Raw genomic sequence first — 21,607 nt, forward strand, 5'->3', positions numbered from 1 at the left:
AGTAAACCGGCAACCCTTCTGCACATCGATGGTAATAGCCCGGTTTAACAACACATGTATGCCCTTTATATGACCTTGTAATTCACTTTTACATTAGTCTCCGGTTTACGCAAATTCACATACCGATATATGTTTATTCCGTTGCATGTTTGCTCCTCCATGAATGACTCGTAACCCGGCATTTCCTTTTCAGCTTTTCATTTCACAATGGCCAAACAGTTCACCGCTTGCAACTCGGACCGCTCCTAGATCATCGAAGATCAATTGAACGAAATGGTTAATATCGGCACCTTGCCAAAGAAGACGGAGATCCGGTGGCGAGTTCCAGGAACAGAGAATCCTCCTACCCCAAGGCAGGGTGAGGTTGTGATCTTTGTCGACCACATAGGTCTTGGCTTCAAACCGCCAGGGTCAAAAAATTTCTGGGATTTTCTTGCCAGTTTGCAACTTCATCCTCAAGATATTGGACCCAACTCGGTGTCCAATATATGCAATTTTCAAGTTTTCTGTGAAGCGTACCTGCAAGAAGTGCCCACTGCTGAGCTCTTCCGGGACTTTTTTCAGCTGAACCGGCCTACAGAGTTTGTAAATGACCCCAATACTGAACTTGGTGGTGTCTCGATCCAAAAACGGAAGGAAGTTGAATTCCCTCATGCCAAACTGCACAGCCACCCTAAGGAATGGAACCAAACTTGGTTTTACGGCAGAGATACTTCTCCTGAAGATGAGAATCCCCTTCCGGGCTATCGTGATCACCGGCTTTCCAACACCCATCCAATGCCGCAACGCTTAAGTTCTGCAGAACGGGCCAAATATGCCCCTCAACTCGCCAAGCTCCGAGCCTTTATGGCCAACGGCTTAACAGGCGTTGATTTCGTGCGTTGTTGGATATCTTGGAGCGTCTTGCCGCTAAGACGCCGCCCCGGTTTAATGTGTGAGTACACTGGTCATGTTGAAGACCCTCAGCGCCATATCAACATTCAGGTGACCGATGAAGAGGTCACTGAAAGCATAAAGAAAATTTTGAATGAATCAGAATCAGTCTGTAGTCAAACCGGCTTGAACCCCTTCTATACTAAGAACAAACCGCCTGCTGAAAGTAGTATACTTCCTTTGCATCTTTGATATCTTTAACTTGTTCAATTTATAATCCTTCTTTTGTTTATGTATGAATAGGGTGATGATCCCTTCTGGAAACGGAAATCCGTAGATAAAGCGGTAAAGCCAACCGGGGATAAAGCGGTCAAACCATCTTGTCCCAAAACCAAAGCTGTCAAACGGACCTCAAAGAGGAAAATGGCTGACCGGATCAACATGGAACTTGATGAAGATGCTGACGATCTAGAAGTTGAGGTAGAACTTGACTCACTCTTGGCTCCCTTTTCAGGCACCTCATTAATAATGATCTTTATCAGGAGGACATAGAAGGCAGCCAAGCTGATGATGTAGAGGTAATTACCCTTCCCTCCGGTTCAGACTCTACGCCAACCCAAAAAACCCGTCAAGCAGTCCGGAAAGTAAGCTTTTCTCATCCTCTTGCTTACCTGGACCCAACATTTATTTTGAAGACACGGCGGCATGAAGCTCGCCGGACAACCCGGCACAGTGGCCAACAAGTCACTTCGGCCGGTTTACCTGATACCCCGGTTCGGAAGCGCCGGTCTGAGGTCTCTTCATCTTCTGACCATTCTTATCCCATGGAAGGTTATTTCAGACAACCTCTTAATCCGTCCGATTCAAATTGTCAGGTGACACCTCCCTCTTCCTCAGGCGAGTCGACAGCAACCCAACTCCCTCCTCTAAAAATGGTGGCTGGGTAAGTTTTAAAACTCCTTCCAATGTGTTAAAAATCTTGAATAAGATGCTAACCCTCTTTTAATTTATTTGTAGAGCCAAAGCTAGACCCAGCAAGAAAGCTCGGGTCAACAATCCATCAGAAGACAAGGCAGTTTTTGAAGAAGAGCAGGGAGGTGAACCGGACCAAACTCGTGAACCGGAGGGTCCTCATCCTGAAGCCGCCTCTGACGAACCGCCCCTTCAAGATCGGAATACTGATGAACCACCAGAAGTTGACCCTGCCGTTCCTGACACTGAACTGGCAACGCCAAATCGGGCTAGTCTGATGAAAGATACTGAAACTCCGTCATCACCCGCAAAAACCACTGAAGGCCAAGGAGATGATGTTATCGTTACTGGCATAGGCCACAGTTCTCCTGGCCATCCCGTAATCTTGGCCCAACATAGTTCCAAAGAAGAGTGTGCTGCTAGGGAAAAGGGCAAATGGAGTACTGACTTATCAAGTTATGCCCATCTAAATGCTGAAGAGCTTCACTCCGGTTTTTTAAACCGTTTGCACTCAAACCGTGACTATGAAGCTGGTTTGGTTAATTTGATGAAGGAACGCTATGAGGTATTTTCATCTCCTTTTACTTCTTACTTCCAAACGTGAAATGCTAGCCCAAGTAGCACCCAAGGGTCATTTTAGGATGTTAATCATAAACCGGGTCTTTGTAATACTTTAAGTCTCTCCCGCTGACCCTCAAGATGTTCGATCCTTAGCGAAACCCGAGGCCGATACTTTACCAATGTATAGCTTTTCTCAGTGTAGCCCCCAAAGGTAGGGTTAGCTTTTCAAGGTAATCCGGATTTTAATCCATGCGGCCATTTTGAACAGATGTACATTAGCCCCCAAGTGTCAAGGATAATGCTTGCATTGTTCTGGAGACTTTATAAAAGATGTAGTGATCAGAGCAAATAGGCATTAGCCCCCAAGTACGAAGTGCATAACTTGTTATGCGCTTTGTACTTTAGAAAATATATATTCTGTTGTTTGACATTTCTGCACTGTTGTAGGTCGAACTAAGAAATAGAGATGCCCGGACCGCCGATTTGCAAGAAAACGTGAAGTCCCAACAAGCAGAAGCTGCAAAAGCCAAAGAAGAGCTGACCAAAGCCCTGGCAGCGATGGAAAAGCTGAAAGAGTCTTTTAACAAAGACCGTGCTGACTGGGAAACCGAGAAAACCGGTTTAACCAAAAGAGCTGAAGATGCCGAAGCAGCCCTGAAACCAGTTGTAGATGAACTAGCTGGTTTGAAACGGCAAATCAACGCCATGACTTCCTCTGTCTTTGGTAAGTATCTCCTTGTGAATTTTATCCAATTCATTGAACCTTATCATTGATCAGAACACTGATTTTAAACCGTCATAGGCACTCGTATTGCTCATCTGGGCACAGATATGTGGATGAAGCTTAAAGCGGCGTATACTTTGATTGAATAGTTGTAATCTAGATCCCAGTGGGATATTTGCACTGTGGCTTACAATAAACCGGCACCATCATTGATAAAGGAAACTCTTGAGAAGGTGGCGATGTTACCAGCCCGGATTACCGAACTAAAGAAGGCAGCTGCAAGAGCAGGCGCATTAACCGCACTAATCCAAGCCAAGGCATGGATTCCAGACCTTGAAGCAAAGGACGTCATTAAAGGATACCCAGGTGTAAATGAGGACGGTTCAAACTTCGACAATGATGACCTCCGAAGGCTGACCAAAGAAATGCGGCCAATAGCTAGCAAATTGGCAGAGGACATAGACTTGTCTCATTTCCAGCCAGCTTATGACGCTGAAGGGAAGAGATAGCCTACCGAAATCCATGAAGTTGAAGAACTTGTGCCTCCAATCTGTAAGCATACCTTTGCTCCTGATATTAACCCTCCAGCCTTATCCATGAAGAAGCCGTGTTTCAAGCTTTAACTGGAATCGATTGGTCAACGGTTGATTTCCAGCGTCTGGGGAGGGATGAAGAAGAAGTGATCGCACCAAGTGACCTTCAACCATCAAACCTTCCAGACGAAGCAATGCCAAAAAACAACCATGCACTTGTGGCCGCTTTGAACTTCTTGTAATAGGATAGAAAAGACTCCTTTATCTGTCATGCCATCGAGCATGTTGTGTGACACTTCATGAAAATTTGTTCCACTTTTTGGGATATATTGATGCATTGCCCATGATGATATATGTTCCTGGATATAAGAACTTGAAAGTATCCCAACGGTTTTACCACTGGACAGGTTATGATACTCAACAAATATACAATACTTAGATGAATGATCAAAGTTTTTGTATAAAAATTAATATGTGCAACATACCTCGTTGGTTGACCAACTGCTTGTATGGAAAAGGTGTCAACATCAATCCGGAGTGTTGATAACTTTGTCCTTATTTTGCTGGATTATGATAATAAACCGTACCAGGATAATAATAATCACCGGGTTTTCTTTATAGCACTGGCGATCTAGTCAATGCATACCGGGGTAAGGAACGCCGGCTTGTAACTGATCATGTACTGACAACGTGTAGTTGGAAGTCAAGCCGGGCCAAAGACATCGGTTTATTAGACATATTATGAACCTCAATAAAGGCAAAAAAATTAGCAAATAGGATTCAAAAAAGAAATATGCAAGGCTTTTTACAAGCTGCCAGGCTCCAAATCGAGACTTTTCATGGGCTGCCAAGCCACTGGGTTAAATCGTTTAACAAAGCCTTTTAAGATGGGCCTCCAATTAACCAATCATCATTTTAACTTTGACAAGTTCAGGGTCTAGAAAAGATTGACTTGTCAAACGTCCGGCGGGTCATACCAGGATTACCTGGACAGGAGTGGCTTACTTGATGAAGGCAGGTTAACCCGGGGTTTTAGGTGAATACACCAGGCTTCCAAGCTGTGGCTTGATAGCCAATTACAAGGGTCCTTTCAAACTCTTTGTTGCTTTGCACAAAGAGCCCCCAAGTAACCTTGTGAGCTATGCTCAGTGGGTGCCCATGTTTGAGTTTGTGCTTTGTGCCACACTCTCTTTGGCCCCACATAATTTCCTTTGTGGCTAAACGCCTATCAAGAGTTGTAGCTATGGTGTGATAACAACCAAGCCCCCTAGTGATATCCCATTGTGGTTTCAAACTGACCAACAGGTGTAGCTATGGTTTAGATATGACCAAGCCCCCTAGTGATTTTCTTTATATCCGTGCGGCTGTAGAGACCGGTTTAACAAAAAAACTCCGCTTTGTCAGTAGAAACTCTTGTAAGCACACACATGATGTAAAGAGAACAGAGACCCCACTTTAATGGAAGCTCCGGTTTATTATATAATATATACATCATCATAAATATGTACATATGAAGAGCCTATGGCTCAAGTATAGTAAGGCCGAAGAAGAGCTGTGTTCCATGGCCGCTTGGTCTCCTTCTCCGATTTACGTGAGTCTTGGTGCTCTCGAACATCAATGAGGTAGTATGACCCGTTGTGCAGATTCTTGCTGACCACAAAAGGTCCTTCCCAAGGTGGGGATAATTTGTGCATATCAGTTTGATCCTGGATGAGCCGGAGCACCAAATCACCCTCTTGAAAGGTTCTGGTCTTAACCCGGCGGCTGTGATAACGTCGGAGATCTTGTTGATAAATCGCCGAACGTGCTACTGCAAGATCATGCTCCTCATCTAACAGGTCCAGAGAATCCTGACAAGATGCCTCGTTATCCGCTTCAACGTAAGCTGCCACACGGGGCGAGTCGTGACGGATGTCACTAGGGAGAACCGCCTCCGCTCCATAAACCATGAAGAAAGGTGTGTAACCCATCGATCTGTTAGGCGTGGTGTTGATGCTCCATAACATAGAAGGTAATTCCTCCACCCAACAACTCGGTGTCTATTTCAAAGGAACCATATGCCGGGGTTTAATACCTCTCAAAATTTCTTGATTTGCCCTCTCTGCTTGACCATTATATTGGGGGTGAGCCACCGATGCTATATCAAGCCGGATGTGCTCACGTTGGCAGAAGTCCTCCATCTCTCCCTTTGATAGATTAGTACCATTATCAGTTATAATACTGTGTGGAAAGCCAAACCGGAATATCACCTTTTTGATGAATTGAACCGCCGTGGCCGCATCACACTTAATGACTGGCTCTGCTTCCACCCATTTGGTGAATTTATAAACTATCACTAATAAGTGGGTCTTTTGTCCTTGGAGTGCTTAAAGGGTCCAACCATATCAAGCCCCCAAGTCGCAAACGACCATGTTATTGGAATCATCCTCATCTCCTGAGCCGGAATATGAGCACGGCGTCCAAATTTTTGATAACCGTCACATCGTTTGACTAAGTCCTCAGCATCAGCATGAGCTGTTAACCAATAGAAACCGTGGCGAAAAGCTTTAGCCACCAAAGACTTTGAACCGGCGTGGTGACCGCAATCCCCTTCACGGATTTCTCGCAAAATTTCACAACCCTCTTGAGGAGAAACACAACGCTGAATCGCCCCTGATACACTGTAACGACGTAACTCTCCGTTGAGTATGGTCATTGATTTGGAATGCCGGATTATCTGCCGGGCCAAAGTTTCATCCTCTGGTAACTCGCCCCGGTTCATGTAAGCTAGGTACAGGATTGTCCAATCCGGTATAACATGCAAAGCTGCAACCAATTGAGCCTCCGTGTCAGGAATAGCCAACTCCTCCTCTATTGGTACTTTGACCGACGGATTATGCAGCACGTCAAGAAAGACATGTGGTGGGACCGGTTTACGCTGATAACCAAGGCGGCTTAAAGTGTCCGCCGCTTCATTCTTTCGCCGGTCTATATGGTCCACCTGATAACCCTTGAAGTGACCAACCATTGTGTCCACCTCTCGTCGATATGCAGCCATGAGTGGGTCTTTAGAATCCCAAGTGCCGGACACCTGTTGGGCCACCAGATCTGAATCCCTAAAGCACTTAACCCGGCTTAAGTTCATCTCCTTAGCCATACGAAGACCGTGGAGCAAGGCCTCATATTCAGCTGCATTGCTAGTACAAGGGAACATTAAACGGAGGACATGACAAAACTTGTCACCTCATGGGGAAGTTAGTATGACTCCAGCCCCCGAGCCCTCAAACTGTCTGGATCCATCAAAGTGAATAGTCCAATACGTGTCATCCGGTTTTTCTTCTGGTGCCTGCAATTCCGTCCAATCATTGATGAAGTCCACTGGTTCTTGGGATTTAATTGCTGTGCGAGGTAAGTATTTGAGCCCGTGAGGTCCAAGCTCAATAGCCCATTTGGCAATCCGGTCTGTTGCTTCTCTGTTTTGAATGATATCTCCCAGAGGGGCTGAACTGACCACTGTGATAGGATGACCCTGAAAATAGTGTTTAAGCTTCCGGCTTGCCATAAACACTCCATACACCAGCTTCTGCCAATGTGGATACCTCTGTTTTGACTCAATGAGCAACTCACTGATATAATAAATCGGCCGTTGAACCGGATATTCCTTGCCAGCTTCCTTGCGCTCCACCATAATAGCCACCCTAACAGCTCGGGCATTAGCAGCCACATATAGCAATAACGGCTCCTTATCGATCGGTGCTGCAAGCATAGGCGGTTCAGCTAACTGCCTCTTAAGATCCTCAAACGCTTTATCAGCTGCCTCCACTACTAGGAAAAGGGCTACTAATGGCGCACCAGTTTTGCCTACTAATGGCGCATCACTGGTGCGCCATTAGTATCACGCCACTAGTATTTTTTACTAATGGCGCACCACTGGTGCGCCATTAGTATTTGGTATACTAATGGCGCATCACTGGTGTGCCATTAGTATAGGCCACGATGCACCATTAGTATAGGCCACTAGTGCGCCATTAGTATAGGCCACTGGTGCGCCATTAGTATTTTGGAATTTTGAAGGCGGGAAAATAGTAGTGGCGCACCGTCTAACCCCCACCGTGCGCCATTGCTATTTTTGAATTTTGAATTTGGATCTGGATCGTGATTTTTTTGCCCATTTTTTGCTCGTTTTTTTGCTCATTTTTTGGCACGATATTATTTCAAATTTTGTTCCTGTTTTGGATCTTGTATGTTCTTTTTGCCGTGTTCTTTTGCTGGAGAGGAGTTCGCCGGAGAGGAGGAGGAGGTCACCGGAGAGGCACTCGCCTACATCGTCGGAGAGGAGGAGGAGGAGTTCGCCGCAGAGGAGGAGGAGGAGGTCACCGGAGAGGAGTTCACCGGAGCATCAGAGAGGAGGAAGGAGAAACCATGAGGGGATGGGAGGAGAGGAGGGAGGAGGATCTCACTGGAGAGCAGGGAGGAGGGGAGGGAGGAGAAACCGTGAGGGGAGGGGAGGGGAGGAGAGGAGGAAGGAGGAGGTCGCCGGAGAGGAGGAGGGTAGTATGGTGGACGAGAGAAGGGAAGATGGAGTGGAGGAGAGGAGGAGATGGAGTCGAGGAGATGTGGAGTGGAGGAGAAGAATGAAGAGGTAAGGAGGAGAGGACCACGCCCAGCCATATATACGGCATAGTAATGGCGCACCGCGGGCAGGTGCGCCATTACTAACTTTTTATTTTTATTTTTTTTGATTTATTTTGAATTTTGAAGGCGGGAAGATACTAATGGCGCGCTATGGGCAGGTGCACCATTAGTAACTTTTTTTTATTTTTTTGACTTATTTTGAATTTTGAAGGCGGGAAGATAGTAATGGCGCACCATGGGTAGGTGCGCCATTAGTAAGTTTGAATCTTTTTGCCTCTCCAGATCTTAAAAGCCCCGTATCTTTTTTTCTGTTAGGTTTTTGAGGATTTTGAAAATGTTTAACGGGGTACCCCTAGTTAAACTTGGATGTAACTTTTCGAGTAGATGATTTTTCATATAGAAAACTTTTTCATCCGAGTTCGTACACAAAAGTTATGCCCATTTTACAAATTCTCGAGAGATTTCGCAAATAAAGTCGAAATTCACATTTGTAAATTTTCACAACAACTAGACCACATATCACATGGGAAACTTATTTTCCTTTATTTTTTTGACATTTGCATCATTTTTTTTATTTTTTTAAAAAACTGAAAAGGCGGTCCATGGGTGGGGGGGTGCATTCGGTGGAAGTGGTGGCCAAGTTACTAATGGCGCACCGTGGGAGTGGTGCGCCATTACTAGTTCAACTAGTAATGGCGCACCACTCCCACGGTGCGCCATTAGTAGTTTTGAAAAAAATTTAAAAAAATTGTTTACTAATGGCGCACCGTGGATGTTGTGCGCCATTAGTATTTGGACACTAATGGCGCACCAACACATGGTGCGCCATTAGTATATAGTAATGGTGCACCACATGTCTGGTGCGCCATTAGTGTCAATTCCATCTATAGCCCTTTTCCTAGTAGTGCTCACTCTAGACAAAATTATATGTTTTCTTGAGCATCTGATATAAAAGGATAGCCTTCTCCCCAAGACGACTGATGAACCGGCTCAAAGCTACAATCCGGCCGGCCAGATGTTGAACGTCATTGATACACGCCGGTTTAGCCAAAGATGTAATTGCTGAAATTTTTTCCGGATTAGCCTCAATGCCTCTATTTGACACCAGAAAACCCAAGAGTTTGCCCGCTGGAACACCAAAGACACACTTTTCCGGATTGAGCATCATCTTGTAAACCCGGAGGTTGTCAAAGGTTTCTCTCAAGTCATCTATCAATGTTTCCTCCTTTCTGGATTTTATCATAATATCATCCACATATGCATGAACATTGCTCCCAATTTGCTTATGAAGACAATTCTAAACACAGCGTTGATAAGTCGCCTGGGCACTCTTAAGCCCGAAGGGCATGGAGACATAACAGAAGGCTCCAAAGGGAGTGATGAAAGTTGTCTTCTCCTGGTCCTTAATTGCCATTTTGATCTGATGATAACCGAAGTAAGCATCCATAAAACACAAACGGTCACAACCTGCCGTAGCATCAATGATCTGGTCAATGCGAGGGAGGGCAAAGGGGTCTGTAGGACAAGCTTTGTTCAAGTCTGTGTAATCTACACACATATGCCAAGTGCCATTTTTCTTAAGAACCAGCACCGGATTAGCTAACCACTCTGGGTGAAAGACTTCCACGATAAACCCTGCGGCCAACAACCGACCTACCTCTTCACCAATAGCTTTACGCCTTTCTTCATTGAAGTGGCGGAGAAACTGACGGACCAGTTTAAACTTAGGATCAATGTTAAGTGTGTGCTCAGCGAGTTCCCTCGGTACACCTCACATGTCAGAAGGTCTCCATGCAAAGATGTCCCAGTTCTCACAGATGAACTCGATGAGCGTGCTTTCCTATTTGGGATCCAGGTTAGCAATGATGCTGAACTGCTTGGATGAATCGTCAGGAACAAAATCAACCATCTTAGTATCTGTGGCCGATTTAAATTTCAACGCCGGATAGTGTTCCGTAGTTGGTTTTTTCAAAGAAGTCATATCTGCCGGATCAACTTGGTCCTTATAAAACTTCAATTCTTCCGTGGCACAAACCGACTCAGCATAAGCCACATCACCTTCCTCACATTCCAAAGCGATCTTCCTGCTCCCGTGTACTGTGATGGTCCCCTTATGACCGGGCATTTTAAGCTATAGATAAACATAACACGGCCTCGCCATGAACTTAGCATAAGCTGGTCGCCCAAACAAAGCATGATACATACTTTTGATTTTCACCACCTCAAAAGTTAATGTTTCTAACCTTGAATCATAGTCATCTCCAAAAGCCACCTCTAAGGCTATCTTGCCTACTGGATATGCAGACTTGCCAGGCACCACACCGTGAAAAACAGTGTTTGACTGTTTAAGACTCTTATCTGTCAACCCCATACGACGGAAGGTATCATAATATAGAATGTTGATACTGCTTCCCCCATCCATGAGTACCTTTGTGAACTTATATCCCCCAACTTGAGGGGCCACCACTAGGGCCAAGTGACCCGGGGTGGATGATCCTCTCTACTCCACAAAATGGGTTGCTCAGACCAGCGCAAATACTGAGGTACCGCCGGTTCAACAGAGTTTACTGCCCTCTTGTGAAGCTTCTGATCACGCTTACACAAGCTAGAGGTGAAGACATGATATTTCCCACTATTTAGCTACTTAGGATTTCTCTGATAACCCGACTGTTGCTGCTGTTGCTGGTTCCCCTGATGGTTGTAACCTCCCTGGTTGCCTTGGTGCCCTTGATTGATGTGTCCGGTTTGATTACCCTGAAATCCTGAACTGGAACTGCCACCTCCATAACCCGGCCCGTGGAAACCACCTCTTGAACTGCCAGGCGGGCCATTATCGCACTGGAACATATTGGAGTTCTTGAAATCTCGCATGATATAACAATCCTTCCAAAGATGCGATGTTGGATTCTCCTTTGATCCATGCTTTAGACAGGGTTGATTTAACAGGTGCTCCAAATTGGGGCCTGAACCTCTGCCCCTCTGGGGCTGCTTGCCCTTATGGTGCTGGCCATTCTCCTGAGCATTGGTGTTAGCTACAAAGTCCAAGCTGTTGTCGGCTTTGCGCTTACCACTGTTCCCATGGCCTGCCGGATTATGTTGCTGACCCTTGGTGTTGCCGTTCTTTTTCCCTTTCCCAAGTTTGTCCTCCTCTGAGTCAGGGTCTTTGGTATTATCTGAATCGGCGTACTTAACCAAAGTGGCCATAAGCGTTGACATATCATTGCAGTGACATTTGAGCCTTCCTAACTTCTGTTTGAGCGGCAAAAAACGGCAATTGCCCTCCAACGTTAGCACTGCGGTATCTGCATTGATACGATCCGATGAATGCAAAATCGCTGAGACCCGCTTGACCTAATGGATCGTGGAATCCCCCTCCTCTTGGACACAAGCGGCCAGATCCACAATTGACATGGGCTGCTTACAAGTATCTTTGAAGTTCTGGATAAATCGGTGCTTCAATTCGGCCCATGATCCGATAGAGTTAGTTGGTAAGCTCTTCAACCAAGTACGAGTTGTTCCTTCCAACATCATGGTGAAGTATTTAGCACATACCGCTTCATCCACATCTAGCATCTCCATTGCCATCTCGTAGCTTTCAACCCATGCTTCTAGCTGTAGATCGGTGGTATAATTGGTTACCTTACGAGGTCCTTTGAAATCCTTGGGCAGTCTCACATTACTCATGGCGGGGGTAAGACACGGCACCCCTAAGGAACTGAACACCACACCTGGCTCTACTGAAGCAGTAGGGTGAACTGGAGTAGGTTGACGGGCTTCGTGCAGAGCTGCTAACTCGACCTCTCGACGCACGCGACCATGGTCTACCTCCTACGCATTAACACCTCCCCTGCCGGGTTGTGCCCGCGCGGCGGATTACGGTGACGTGCGCTGCTTGATACGGCCGGTTCATCCTCAACGTGCCTGTTGTAGCTCCTTCTTGGATGGGGGTGGAATGAATCCTCTCACGGCTGTGTGAATATGCCTGCTGCTGGTTTAGAGTTGTTTGAAGGAGATCTCTGGCCCGTCGTGCCTCAGTTGCAACTGGTGATTCGCCATCGGCCAGGAGGGCTACCAATCATGAAGTGGCGGCCACAATGTTGTCCAACGGGTTGGAGTAATGCCCGGGAGGTGTTGGAACATATTGTGGCACAATGTTGTTCTGACGAGGCGGGTCCATCATGCGCGGCTGAACCGGCGCTCCTGTTCCTGGTGCCTCCGTCCGGTTTAATATTGGCTGGTTACTAGTTCCTACTCCTAGCGTATTGAAGAGATTTCGTGGCTCATAACTCGACGGGAGGTGCGATCGGTACCTTCTTCTCATGACTTCCTCAGAAGCGTTCTGATCGAGCCTAATCCGATAGGCCTGAGCTTCCAACTCAGCCCGTTCTATAGCCATCCTAGCGTTCTCTGCCGCTAGGTCCGCTTTAGCCTGAGCTATCTGATCCTTTACCTTTGCAATCTCCGTGTTGTGCTGATCCTGGGCTGCTGCATCCACCTCTGCGTCCATCAATGTTGCCAAAGCGTCGAACAAGTCAGACAGGACTTGAGCCGGAGGCGGCGCAGAGCTTCCTCCACCTGTCGGCGTGGCCGTTGTTGAACCGGAGAGTATTGCTGCGGCAGCTGATGAATGAGGAACCGACTGTGTACCGGCCATGAAGATAGCGGCTCGGTTTGGCAGATCAGGGGAATCCGGAATACTGTTGCCCTCGGATCCTCCACCAATCCGCCCATCCTGCAACTAATAAAGTGATTTGGTCTCTCCGGAAGACTCGTCGTTGGAATAGACAACGGTTTCTCCAGTGGACGCCGGTCCATCCTCGTAATCTGCTCCACGAATGATGCCTACAAAAACATGCTTCGCCACGGGCTGAACCGGCAAAGGGCTTGCACGCTGAGGCGTCTCGATGATGTCGGTACAGATGTCCGGCTCAGGGGTCGGTTCGCCAATCTTGCCGATGAAGACGTGAATCCCACCAAAGGGGACCCGGTACCCGTATTCAATTGAATCGGCCTTGGGACCCCATCCTGCGTTGTCGATGTAGAGCTTTCCGCGATGTCTCTTCGTCATCCGGCCCATAGTGTATCCCTTGAGTCCATCAAAGCTGCCCTTCAAGAACTCGAAACCATTATGCGATAGCCCCACGGTGGGCGCCAACTATCGTGGGTTTGTCATGGCAGATGTCCTTGTGAAAGGACTTAGTCGTGGAGCCATCGCAACGGGTTAGCTTAAAGGGGTTAAACCGGACAAGGGGACACGGGGAGTTTATACTAGTTCGGCAACTTCGGTGAAGGTAAAAGCCTACGTCAAGTTGTGATTGGTACTGCTAGGGTTTCAAAGGCCAGGGAGCGAATCTGCTTTGCCTGGCTCTCGAGTTGTTGTCTGTCACTCAACCGCTACCGGGTCGTCCCTTTATATACGCAGGTTGACGCCCGCCAGTTTACAGAGTCCCGAAGCCGGATCATAAACATGTCCGGTTAGGTCTCTACACTTCTTATCTTACAAAGCAAGTTACATAATTAGGTTGGTTTACATCTACAGGCCTTAACTCGCCTCTAGGCCTTGGGCCTTCATAAAGCGCCATCATTCTTCTCTCTTCATGGGCTTCTAATCTTCGTAAAGCTAATCCAGCTACTCCTGGCCGGTTTACGTCTAGTAGTAATATCCCCAACAGCATATGATCCAAGTAGAGAAAGTATGTTAGCTTATGCCTCTCCCTCATATGAAACTGGAGTAGTGATTACCGGTCTTGTTAACGATTGCCTACGACAATTCCGCACACCGATCCACCATTATTACACACTCGCTATTTATAATATTTAGTAATATATTCTAACTTCATGATAACATCACCTACTTTTATATTTTAGATCTCCGATATCATACAAAGTTATCCTCTTCATACCCACAACCTAGTTTTATTTCTCGTTGCTAGTTGGAAGCAAACGTTCGGTGTACGTAGAGTCGTATTAGTGGCAGATAGGGCTTGGGAGAATATAGATCTTACCTTTATCTCCTTGTGGGTTCGACACTCCATACTTATCACTTCCACCTTTGGAAATTGCTACGATGATTCCTTGCACTTGGGGATTATCAAGCTCTTTTCTGGCGCCGTTGCCGGGGAGCAATAGCGTGGGGTTGATATTCTCGTGTGTTCTTGTTTGCTTTCTTCACTAAGTAGATTTTGTTTTTCCTTTTTGTTTCTGTTTAGTTGTGGGTGAAACATACAAAAAAATTAAAAGAATGAAAATACCAAAAAAAAATTACTTGCCTCTCATGCCTAAAAAGTTTTTCAAAAAGAGAAGTGATTGGAAAGTTATGCATTGAAGAAGTGAGGGTCGACCTTGTGCACTCATGCTCATGCTCACGGAAACAATGTAGAATTTTTCATGGAAGTTTCTCTGTAAATAATTATCCCCTGGTATATATCCATTGTATTATAAAAATAATGTTCCAAGCTTTGGTTTTAGGATGATTAGAGAGCTTGTTTACTATGTGTAGAACAAAAACAGAAACTTTGGCTATAGCGTGTGATTTTACATTTTTTACTGGAAAGTCAAATGGGTCTGAAACTTTTTGCACATTACTTCTGTATAAATTGTTAAAATTTTAAAATTTATTTCATAATTGTTGGAGATACATAAGTTTACTAAACCTTCATATTACTACAGACTGTCCTGTTTTAGAAAAATTCTGTTTTTCGTGTGTTGTTTGCTTATTTTCATGAATCTATGGGTAGTATCGGGGGGTATGAATGATGGTGAAGTTGGAATACAGTAGATATAGTTCTAATATGAAATTGGAATGAGTTTTAAACAGTACCTAAATGTAGTGATTTGCTTTATTATACTAACGGATCTCACAAAGTTTTTGTTAAGTTTTTTGTGGATGAAGTGCTCGAAGAACGAGGAGTCACCGATGTGAGAAGAATAAAGAGAGGCAAGAGATCAATCTTGGGGATGCCCAAGGCACCCCAAGTAAATATTCTAAGGATACTCAAGCATCTAAGCTTGGGGATTCCCCGGTTGGCAGCCCATCTTTCTTCTTCAACAATTATCGGTGTACCTCGGTTTTTGTTTCGTTCACATGATTTGTGTCCTTTGTTTTTTTGTTCTTCCTTTATGAACCATTCTAGTATGAGATAGACTTTCATTGATTTATAGAATGCTTCATGTGCTTCACTTATATCTTTTAAGTATGATCTTATAGAATCGCTCTTTGTGCTTCACTTAAATCTTTTGAGTATGGTTTTATAGAATGCTTCGTGTGCTTCACTAATACATTTTGAGCTTGGACATTGGTTAGTTTATATTAATTGTAGAAAGATCCATGAACTTCACTTATATATTTTGGAGTATGAATAATAATATCATCTAAAGCGGGTTTTGAAGAGTGTCAACTCTAGGAACTAGTGATCCCGCTATTCCGAATGAGAAGAATTTTGCTTATGTGGAGAGTAGAAAAATTTCTATGCTTGTAGATCATGAAAAAATTGCTTTATGTGATGGTTATATTGTTTAAATCATTCATTATGCCACTGAAAATTATTATGAGGGTGGAATACATGCTTGTAGGAGTGCAATAATATCAAGTTTTCTCTTTATGTGCTTAAAGTTTTGAAGTTATACTTGTTTTAACTTCCTATGCTAGTTGGTTCTTGTTCCCATAAATTGTGTTCTCACAAAATCCCTAGGAATAGTAAGTGGGTTAGGTTTAAATGTGCTAGTCATATTCTTCATGATGCTCTCTTTATGTTCAAGTCTTATCTTTCATGTGAGCATCATTGAAATCATCATGCCTAGCTAAAAGACATTAAAGAAAAGTGCTTGTTGGGAAACAACCCCATATTTACCCTTACTATTTTTGTGTGTTTACATGATTAAGCTACTGTAGTAATCATGTTTTATAGATTTTTTCAATAAAGTGCCAAGTAAGACCTTTGGGAAGACTTGAGTGAAAGTTAATGTGATCTTGCTGTAAAAAATAGAAACTTTAAGCTCACAAGATTAGCTGCCATTTTTTACACAAGAGTGCTTTGGTGATGATTCTTTTTCAAGAAGATTAATAGACAAATTCCTCAAGTCCACCCATTTATTTTATAATTGTTTGAGCAGCAGAAGTATGGTTAGTGTTCAGATCATTACAGACTGTTCTGTTTCTGACAGATTCTGTTTTCATTGCATAGTTAGCTTGTTTTCTAGTTCCTATGACTTATATTCCTCAATATAAATTATATAATTGATATGGTACAATAGGTATTGTGTGAGAACAATTACATCTTCATCTTTGACAGTACCAAGGTGAATGGTTTACTTTTTATCATACTAACCTATCTCACGAAGTTCCGTTAAGTTTTGTGTGATTGAAGTTTTCAAGCTTTGGGTGAGATATTGATATGAGGAGAATAAGGAGTGTAAAGACCCTAAGCTTGGGGATTCCCAAGGCACCCCAAGGTAATATTCAAGGAAGACTCAAGCGCCTAAGCTTGGGGATGCCCCAGAAGGCATCCCCTCTTTCGTCTTCAAAACTATCGGTATACTCGGAGCTATATTTTTATACGTCACATGATATGTGTTTTGCATGGAGCGTATTTTCAATTTTACTTGATGTTTGAAGAAAATCATTGGATCTGAAATCTTAAATGAAAAGGAATCCTCCCATGGCTAGTTAATTATTTGACTACTCAGTGTCCTTCACTCATATCTTCTTGGGGTAGTTTGTCATTACTCACATGCTTCACATATATCCTATGAGTAAATGGTTAAATGAATTGAATATCATAAATCTCAATTTATATATGTTTCATATCCTTATACCATGGGGAGTAATGACTTCACATATAATAAGTATTGTCGGGGAAACTGATCCACGAACACCTATGGGGCCGGCGGACCGGGCCCCTTTCGGTTCGGCGGGGGGCGGAGATCGCACGAAGAGCGGATCGAGGCGAAGCACACGAGCAGTTTACCCAGCTTCGGAGCTCTCCGGAGAGATAACAATCCTACTGCTGCTTGTTTGATTATCTTGTGTTCTTGCTCCAGAGAGGGAGCGTAGTGTTTTTCTGGGTTCCGAACCAGTCGAACCTCGTCCGAGCCTGGCGAACGTGTCCAACCGAACCCCCTCTATGTTGCGCATGGGCCTCCTTTTATACGCTAAAGGGGTCACCGACAGGTGGCAACGCAGAGAAGGGTACAAATGTAAAAAGCGAGGTGGTTGGTACAGTTACTTGTACAGTGCACCCTACCTAACCCTGACGGCAGGGGACAAGGGCATTAAATGCCCGTCTGAGTCGCCCAAACAGTGCAGAAAAGGACCATTAGGGGCACCACCGTTCACCACGATGGCGATCTTGTCAGCTTCGCATGCCACCGTGCACCGCTGGCTGCACAGCCTCCCACCACGCGCTCCTGGAGAGGCCCCCAGAGCGACACGTTGGTGGATGCGCTGGAGCGTGGGCACAGAGTGGCCGCCTGCCGCGGCAAGTGCCTTGCCGCTGCTGTTATCTCGTCGAGTCCGGAAGCTTGTCGCTCACCGGGCCTCGAGGTACCTTGGTTGCTCTTCCCGGCAAGCTCCTCTTGTCGGGGCCTTGTTGCCTTGCCGGAGCGCGTGGCGCGTCGCGGCAAGTTCCTTGGAGTGCCTTGGTTGGCCTTCCCGGCAAGCTCCTCTTGCCGGGGCCTTGTCTCCTGAGCTTAAATACTTTGTTCTTGAATGGCTCCAAGGGAACCACGGAAGATCTTGGCGCTCGCCCGGCAAGCCTTGCCGCGGGGTGCTGCAACTGCCCGTGCACAAGTTCGGGGTACTAGGGTACCCCTATTCTAGTACACCGACAGGAGCCCCCGAGCCTGGGCCAGACACTGTGCCGAGCGCTGTTGGGCCAGGCCCAAGACAGGGCACGGGCACACGCGGACTGGGCCACGCCGAATCTCGCTCCGTATCTACCGCACTCTCCCCTAACGGCACGCGTTGAATGCGGCGTCGTGGGAGAGATCATGGGTGGTTCTTTATTCGGAAGGGCGAAACGTCCGCCCTGTCCCTCTTTATAAGTAGAGGAAACAGGGGCAGTTCGTTCCCCCTCGCTGGTTGCTACTACTCCATCTTCACGAACCTCCGCCGCTCCCCCCCCCCTTCTTCTCGAAGCCGAGAGAGCAGCGCTCCGCCCCCCATTGCCACCAGCGTCACCAACGCCGTCGACCTCCCCACCACCTCCGCCATGGCTCCGAAAGCCGACAAGGGAAAGGGCATGAAGTCGGCCGAGGCGCAGCGGCTCGCGGCGCTGCGGAAGGAGCGGGCGATCTTCTCCCCCCAGCTCGGCGTGAAGGAGCTGAGGGAGTACTTCTACCTCTTTTGGGCGACGGAGACGCGGGCGCATCCGCGCACGAGGGTAGTCCCGGCCGCTGCTTTGGAGCTGGCTCCAAATGGGTACCCATTCTTCGCGCTGTTCTTCTATTGTGGGCTCTGCCCGCCCTTCTCGGAGTTCTTCTACGATATCATGAACACCTCCGGCTTCCGCCTCCTTGATTTCGCCCCCAACGCCGTTCTGACCATGGCAGTTTTCGCACATTTGTGCGAAAACTTTGTCGGAGTCCACCCCAATGTTGCCCTTTTCCACCACTTCTTCATACCTCGGGTTGAGAGAGGAGAGCCGCTTGCCGGAGGGATCGCCTGGATCTCGAGAGTCGGCAAGAAGGAGGCGTACTTGGAGAGTGAGCTCCGCAGCAAGTGGGAGGAGTGGAGAGCAGAGTGGTGCTGGATCGTCGAGGAGAATCCGCAGCCCTTCACCGCCGTGCGCCAAGCTCCAATAGTGTGCGGCAATGACTGGAGCAACGTGGCCCCGGAAGACGAGAGGCTGAAGATCGCCATCACTAGGATCCTTCGCCTCAGGCTTGCCGGGCTCACTGTAGGCGCTGTAGGCACAGATTTCCTCCGCCACCGCATCGCCCCCCTGCAGGAGAGGGGGAGGCCCGCCTGGGAATTCAAGAACTCGGCGGACATCATGAGGCTGCGGCCGGGCCTCAACTACAACTTCACCGTCATGGAGCTGGATGCAATGCTCCTGGAGTTGTTCAAACACGATCCCCAGCACCCATTCATGCTGGCGAGGGGCGTCGTTCCATTGTGCAATAATTCTTCGCTTGACCGGATCCGCGCCATGATGCCGTTGTGCGATTCACACGGAATCGTTCCAACTTGGCAAGAGCCTGCGGATGACGTCGTGCAAGCGTTCTTCGACAAATTGGAAGAAGTGCCGGTCCGTGCTGACGAGCAGAAGAGCCTCACCCATGACACCACCGACGAGGAGCTGCAGCGCATCGCCACTAGGGCAGAAGAGGTTGCGGCCGCAGCTGCCGCGGGCGCGTTCGGGTTCACTATGGAGGAGGCAGAGGCGGCAGAGGCGGCAAACCTCGCCGAGCGCGCGGAGTTCATTGGCGAGGAAGATCTTGCCGGCTCTGAAGCTGAGCCGAGCGAGGCCGGCGAGGAAGAGCCCGAGCCTTCAGGAAGCTTTCCGCAGGTGGAGCCCCCGGCCCCGCCAAGAAGGCGTCTTCGCAGGGCCGCGGACGTAGCGGGGCGGCAGCAGGGTCAACAGCCGCCGAACCGTGCGACACGCTCTACCGCGGCAAGCAATGTTGCCGCGGGAGCGCCTCACGCAGCAGCGGCAACTGGAGCGGGATCTTCCCGGGCCACCGCCACCGTCCTCGCCAAGCGAGCAAGGGATCCTACTCCTCCGCCTCGCCGCACCGGAGGGGAGCCGGACTTCGATCTTTCCGCGCTCAGCTCCGACGAGGAGGAAGAAGAGTAAGTTTCTTTGGTGCTCTTGTAGTTCTTCAATCTTGCTGTTTTTATCTTGTATTTGACTTGCTTCAATCTGGACTCCTTTCTTTTCAGGACGCTAGCCCAGAGAGCGGCGAAGAGGGCCAAGGCCGCGGTGATTGTCATCGAAGATGACCCCACCGTGTCAGCAGGGGGTGGGTCCGAGACCACCTTGACGGACCCGGCAACCACTCCTCAAAGCAGCCCCCAGCGCAGCCCCCAACGTAAGTTCATAGTTAGCTTTCCGCTGTCAGGCGCGCATGAGTGCTTTTTCCTTTGTTGATACCTTGCTTGTTGATTTGTGTAGGAGCAGAACAGCCATATCAGGAGTGCCCGGAAGCTGGTCCCAAAGTGCCATCTGCTTCGACTACGCCGCCAAGGGAGGAGTTCCCGGTACGGGAGCGCTCTCTGGCAAGGGGCAGCACCATCGATCCTGCAGCGGCCGAGACCGCAACTGCAGATCTTAGCACAGGTAATTCACTTGTCCAAAAACTTTCCCTTGGGTTCTTCTTCTTCTGATTTTCTTCTCTTGGATTTTTGATTGATTTTTCTCCCTTCTTCGTTCTTCAGACCCATCTGCTGCTGAGCCAATGGAGACAGAGGGCGTCGGCGAGGAAGGCGCGCATGGCAGCACTGACGACGCTGCCGCCAACGAAGAAGAGGCCAGTGCTGATGAGACCGCCGGTGAGGAGGCCGCCAAGGCTGCCACCGCAGAAGCCGGCGAGGGGTCGGGCGATCGCACTGATGACCCTGAGGCCGCAGGAGCGCCAGGCACTGCGCCGACTGCCGATCCCTCTGCCACTGCAGCGGACCCGGGCTCCGAGGAGCCTCAGCCCGGCACCTACTTGAAGGCCGGCGACGATATCTTCATCAAGCTACCCTGGGCGTCGAGCTCCAGGGCGCCGGTCGAGGGGGAAACTTTCGATGAGGAGGTGCTCGCCTCCGCTGGACTGTCGTTGGTCGACGCGCCCAGCAGCAGCAGTGGCGAGCCTGAGGAGGAGCAGCTGCTGCGGAAGCTGCTGTCACTCTACTGCGCCCGGCAAGCCAAGCTGGCTTCCCGGGAAGCACTTGTCGCGAAGGCGGGAGTTGATATGGAGAAGTGCGCGGAGGAGCTCCGGGGCCACAATCAAGAAGCTCTCCGGTCCCTGGCACAGGAGCGGGAGCGACTCGACGAGGAGCTCACGGCCTTCCTTCTCGAGAAGGCTGAAGCTGAGGAGGAACAAAGGCTGGCCGCCGAGAAGCAGTCCGCGCGAGAAGGTGAATTGGTGCAGCGGAAGGCCAACCTCGACAGCTACGAGGAGGAGCTCGCCCAGCGCGAGCAAGCACTTGGCGGGGTGCTCAAGGAAGCAAAGGACGCTGCCGCGATCGCAGAGGCCGCCAAGAAAGAGCTGGAGGAGAAGGTGGCGCAGCTGGAGGCCAATATCGGGAATAGCAGCGAGGAGCTTGCCGCGCTCAAGCGTGAGCGTGAGAAGGATGCTGCCGCCCACAGTGAGCTGCAAGGTCTTCTCGCTGAGAGGGGCAAGG

The sequence above is a fragment of the Triticum aestivum genome, chromosome 7A, assembly GCF_018294505.1.
Source record: "Triticum aestivum cultivar Chinese Spring chromosome 7A, IWGSC CS RefSeq v2.1, whole genome shotgun sequence".
In the NCBI taxonomy this organism is placed as follows: Eukaryota; Viridiplantae; Streptophyta; class Magnoliopsida; order Poales; family Poaceae; genus Triticum; species Triticum aestivum.